Source organism: Urocampus carinirostris, chromosome 17 (assembly GCF_059441175.1).
Source record: "Urocampus carinirostris isolate Australia breed hairy pipefish chromosome 17, RoL_Ucar_1.0, whole genome shotgun sequence".
Taxonomy (NCBI): domain Eukaryota; kingdom Metazoa; phylum Chordata; class Actinopteri; order Syngnathiformes; family Syngnathidae; genus Urocampus; species Urocampus carinirostris.
In genome coordinates, this window is record NC_142365.1 from 15,665,249 (window position 1) to 15,671,248 (window position 6,000).

Genomic DNA, 6,000 nt, shown 5'->3' on the forward strand with positions numbered 1-6,000 from the left:
CTTAAAATAGGGACCTTATATATTATTTTGCTTTAATTGGGATCGTTTCAAAACGAATTTGATGAGACTAATCTAGTTCCCATGTAAATGTCTGCATGTACATTTCTTCCTAGATTATTAAACTGGATCTATTTCCAAGATCGGCCCCTTGGCCAAAACTTTTGTACCCGATGCGGCCCCTAACTCCAAATTATGGAGTGAGTTCTAGTAGGTATGCAAATAATAAGGTAATAAGGGGCCCAAAATCAATTTTGCTTAGGACCCCATGAAAGCTCGGGCCAAGCCTGAGTGGTACTATATCGCAACTTACAATTGCATAACATTGGATGCAATGGGAATTGAACCTGGATTGCGGCAGGGAGAGCAACCCTGTTAAACTCCTTTCATATAGACCCATACTAAAAGAAATTTAAAATGTGAATAAAGCGGAGCCGGCTCCCCACCAAAGAAAGCCGGTTCCCTTCGGGGCGCTTCTTACTTGTTTACTTTAAATTTGTTGTTTAAATTGACCAGGAAACTGTCAAAATGTCACAAGAAACAACCCCCCAAAAAAAATTTTTTTAAAATTGAAATAAAGATTGACCAAAAAAAAATACAAAATACAACAAGACCAGGAAACGAAAACAAAACGACCTAATAAGTGACCAAAAAACTCAAAGAAAATGACAGGAAATGAGAAAAAAATGACAAGAAACAACCTAAAAGTAAAAGTAAAAAAAAAAGACCAGAAAAAAATACAAAATACAAAATACAACAAAACCACTAAACGAACAAAAAAACGACCAAATAAATGACAAAAAAAACGCAAAAATTGACCATGAAACAACAAAAATATGACAAGAAACAACCCCCAAAAAAGGAAAAAATTAACTAGAAAAAATACAAAATAAAACAAGACAAGTATACGAATAAAAAAAAACGACCAAATAAATGACTCAAAAATGCACAAAAATTGACTAGGAAACAACAAAAATATGACAAAAAATAACCTCCCAAAAAAGAAAAAAAGAAAAATTGACCAGGAAAAAATACCAAGTATGACAAGTCCGGGAAACAAACAAAAAAAACGACCAAAAATGACCAAAAAACACACAAAGATTGATCAGGAAACAACAAAAACATGAAAAGAAACGACCCCAAAAAAGTCACCAAAAAATCAAAAATAAAAAAATTACAAAATACAACAAGACCTAGAAACGAACATAAAAACGACCAAATAAATGACCCAAAAAATAAAAAATACGAAAAAAAAAACCCAAGTAGTGACTAGGAAACAAGAAAAATATGACAAGAAGACAACAAAAATAATTGTTTGCTTAAAAACGTTCCAAAAATGAAAAACAAATGGACCACCTAACGACTTGAATATGACTCAAAAAATACATTAACCAAAAGACCAAAAACCAACAAAAAAATTTTACCCAAAAAACAAACGAAAAACCTGCCTCAAAAACAAAAATTGACCCCCAAAAAAAAATTAAAAAAAAAAAAAATATTAAAAAAAAAAAATATATATATATATATATATATATATATATATATATATATATATATATATATATATATCAGGAAAAAAATCAAATATGACAAGAAACGACCAAAAAAGTGTACTTGAACACCATTTATTTATCTATTCAGTTAATTAAGATTAAGATGAACAGAAAATGGTTTACCAGTATTTTTACCAGTATAAAAAGTAACTTGGGAGCCATTGTTATGGGCAGAAAAGGGAAATAAAACCAACAAAATCAAAACAAAATGAGATGTGTCCCTCTCAAAAGCGCTAATTGACTTAACATTTATTAAGGAGTGTAGTTTACCCTTGGTTTGTTCTTCTGAGTATTATTTTGACGGGGAAAAGTCCGACGAGCCACTAAAAACGGGTCTGCGACCCACTTTCGGTACCGACCCACCAATTGAGAAACAGTGCACTATACCCACAGGGATACAGGAAACACATGAGAAGGCGTTGGGTTTTATCTCATCCTCACAGTATTTTTAGTCGCACTGTTGACGCTATTATTGGACAGGCCCGCGAGAATATTTTCAGGCATTAGATCGGTCCGTGGTACAAAAAGGTTGAGGACCACTAAAAACCGTGAATACTCAAGTATTGTATCGCCAACTTGCAAAGTCTTTACGGATTCTGAACTGAATGAAGGGAAGGCCATCGTGAGAAGTAATTTGGTTGTCCTGAAATATATACATAAAGCCATGGCTGCAGCATCTGTAAGGTTAGTTTTCGCTGAGAAAGAAAGAGAATCACTTTCTATCTTCTCAATTCTTCGAAATTGGTACTGGTACCATGACTAAAAATAATGTAGTTTGTGGTCACCTAATGTCTTTTTTTGTTATATAGTTAACAGTAGTGGCCTGGTGGTTAAGATTTAATGCTCTTACTCCGGCTATTCGGGTTTGAACCCACCATTGTTATGCAATTGCGGTCAGTCACAATAAGATCCCAGTTCACGGATCAAGACATATCACTTCCTGGATGTGGTGTGTCTTGGGCAAGCACAGCCTGGTGGCTGTCATGATCACTGATGTGACTCAGCTGTACCCGCTCATTTGGCGCAAGTTCTGATTGCCTCCCTGTCACTATTTGAACTCGGTCCTGTCAATCCCCTGTTGTCAGTCCGTCTGCGAACATCAGTGAATACTAAGCAAACCTTTTTCGACCCTGACTCCCACCTGTCCCGTTTTTGCTCCTGTCTCCGGTTACGACCCATTTTGATCCTGACCACATCTTCTCTCCCGTCTCGACTTACGACCCGTTTTTGATCCCGACCACGTCTGCTCTCCTGTCCCGACTTAAGACCTGTTTTTGATCCCGACCACATCTGCTCTCCCAGTCCTGGCTTACGACCCGTTTCTGACCCCGACCACGTTTTTGCTCACCTGTCTCAGCTATCGACCTCTTTTTCCGTCCTTGACACCGCCATCGCTCGCTATGAACTGACAAAAGGGGACAGGGTTCAAATGCTGATCGGGAGCCAATCAGAACCAGCAGTGGGCGGCGCCAAATGAGTGGGCACAGCTGAGTCGCATCAGTAATCATGACAGCGGCACCTAAACCTCTTTCGGCTGTTTTTTGTGTAGGGGTTTGCTCCCCCACATGAAACAGATAGTTCTGGTTTCTTTGGCTAAAAAGCAAGAGAAGCCAACCGATCTGACTCAGATACGGCACCTTCATCATCTCGCCGTTGTTTTTTTTTTTTTTCATTTCATTTCACTCTTTAGAGATGAGAACAGTGCTATTTGAGTGATAATACTAAATCCTAAATCACTGGGGAAAAAACATTTTGTTCTGAAATTATGAGTATCACATTGTGCATACCTTTTCAATTTTCTCAAAATATAAGGTGCACTGGATTATAAAGTGCATGTTTCAATTTCTGGCCAATTTGGAGATATTGGGTGCGCTTTATAATCCGGAAAGTAGTGTATTTTACGCGTGAGCGGCGCACATCATGCGACCTTATAAGAGCGTGACGTTTTCTATTCCTCTCACCTCCTGCGCGCGCACACGCAGGCAGAGGAAGTTGAAACAGCATGGTGACAAAGATAAGCCGTTTCCAGCATCCATCCGGTAGACCCCTTCCACCAAGCCCCTCCTGCATTTTGCGCAGGCAAAGTTGGAGGCGACCCACTCGGAAGGTGCACGCCGTGGTGCGCGCGCAAGGACACCTGAGAGCTTGGACGAAAGCCCGCTGCCATCTGGAACGCCGAGATCTGCTTTTACGCGTCATTACACTTTGCGTTTCAAGAGGGAGAAGACGACCAACTTGTTTTTTTGTCCGGAGGGGGAGAAAGAGCGAAACGACGCAAAAACGAAAAAACCAAAACAAACAAAAGGACAAAACGAAAAAAAAACTAAAGAAAGAAAAAAACGAAAAAGAGAGAAAACGAAAGAACGAAAAAAATTACGTTTACTTGTACATTTATTTTGAATGGTATTTAATCATACGCACATATTGCAAATAATATATGCATTTTTTTGTTTTCAATGGATGGGAAGAAAGAGCAAGAAAGATAAAGAGAAAGAAAGAAAGAAAGAAAGAAAGAAAGAAAGGAAGGGAGGAAGGAAGGAAGGAAGGAAGGAAGGAAGGAAGGAAGGAAGGAAGGAAGGAAGGAAGGAAGGAAGGAAGGAAGGAAGGAAGGAAGGAAAGAAAGAAAGAAAGAAAGAAAGAAAGAAGAAAGAAAGAAAGAAGAAAGAAAGAAAGAAAGAAAGAAAGAAAGAAAGAAGGAAGAAAGAAAGAAAAAAAGAAGGAAAGAAAGAAAGAAAGAAAGAAAGAAAGAAAGAAAGAAAGAAAGAAAGAAAGAAAGAAAGAAAGAAAGAAGAAAGAAACAAAAAGGAAACAAACAAACAAACAAAAAAGAAACAAACAAACAAAAAAGAAAGAAAGGAAGAAAGAAAGAAAGAAAGAAAGAAAGAAAGAAAGAAAGAAAGAAAGAAAGAAAGAAAGAAAGAAAGAAAGAAAGAAAGAAAGAAAGAAAGAAAGAAAGAAAGAAAGAGGGGAGGGAGGAACAAAAAAAGAAAGAAAGAAAGAAAGAAGGAAGAAAGAAAGAAAGAAAGAAAGAAAGAAAGAAAGAAAGAAAGAAAGAAAGAAAGAAAGAAAGAAAGAAAGAAAGAAAGAAGAATCAAACAAAAAAGAAACAAACAAAAAAGAAACAAACAAACAAACAAAAAAAGAAAGAAAGAAAGAGAAAGAAAGAAAGAAAGAAAGAAAGGAGGGGAGGGAGGAAGAAAAATAAGAAAGAAAGAAAGAAAGAAAGAGAGAAAGAGAGAAAGAAAGAAAGGAAGAAAGGAAAAAAGAAAGAAAGGGAAAAAAGGAAGGAAGGAAGGCAGAAAGAAGGAGAATGATGGAAAGAAAGAGAATGAAGGAATGAAGGAAAAACTGACAACATTGAAGAAAGAAAGGAAGATAAAAGAAGAAAAACTCAGAAAAACAAGGAGAAAGGAAAAACAAAGGGAAAGAAAGCAAAAAGAAAGAGAAAGGAAGAGAAAGAAAGGGAAAGGTTGAAAAGGAAAGAAAAAGAAATAAACACAGAGAAAGAGAGAGGAAAAAAAGAGAATTAATAAGAAAGAAAAAGAAAGAAAGAGAAGTGAAGAAAGAGCAAAGTGCGCGCAGCACCTTGACAACGCACCGGGAGTCGTTGGCTAATGAGCGCGCTTTTGTCTGGAGCGGCGCCGGACCCCTGACGGACCCCTGACGGACCCCTGACGGACCCCTGACGGACCCCTAGGAAACCCATCCCTTTCCCGCGGTGCCATCCCGGGACAAAGCTTTTCTTCTGCTTCGGAAGAACCGACGCAGAACTTTTCCTAAATGGAGTAGCAAAGCAGGCTGGCAGCGCACTTGCCGGTTCCTCTTATTTGTAAACACAAAACCCGTTTTTGTTGGCACCTACCAGAACGGATCCGAGAAGAGGACGGGAGGTGAGGAGGGGCGAGGATGGGTGAAGAGGGGTCAGGAGGGGGGGGTGGGAGTCCTCCCACAGTCCGAGTCTTTCGCCTCCTCTCTGCCTTTTCGTGCGTAACGGTGACCAGAAAAACAACCCAAAATCAAGCCAGCCCAAAGCGGGAAGGGAAGGCAGGCGCGTCCTCCCTCCGCCTCCTTCCTTCCACAAGTAGCCTACGGCAAGCGGCGAGATAAATCCACGACTCGTCTGGTAAAGAGGGACTTTTCCACGATCTCGGGACGCGTGGGTTTCCCCCCGAAGCCAGCCTGCCTTCCTGCCCGCCTGCCTTCCTCGTAGCCTCGCAGCCTTCTCCGGTACTGTGTGAGCCCACTCGCCGACCCACGGGAACACGCAAACACGGTTCATGGATTTTGGGTGAGCGCGCCAAATCCTGGAGTGGAATTTCCACGACGCGGAATGCCGAGTGCCCGGTCTTGACCAATCGCTGCCTCAAATTTAGCGAGGTTTCCCTTGAATATATTCTCATTGGGAAACACATCATGTCATTTCCAGTCAACTGAAATGTATTTCATATCA

At 39.8% G+C, this 6,000-nt stretch overlaps 1 protein-coding gene across 2 annotated transcripts in view; it reads right to left on the minus strand.

The window, feature by feature from the left end:
- cxxc5a (CXXC finger protein 5a) overlaps positions 1-5,796 on the minus strand; it is a 38,029-nt gene extending 32,233 nt beyond the window's left edge. For both annotated transcript variants that reach the window (XM_088321583.1, XM_088321582.1), the window contains exon 1: positions 5,413-5,796. The gene's annotated coding sequence lies outside the window, so the exon portion shown is untranslated. The remainder of the gene's footprint in view (positions 1-5,412) is intronic.
- Between the last annotated feature and the right edge of the window lie 204 nt (positions 5,797-6,000).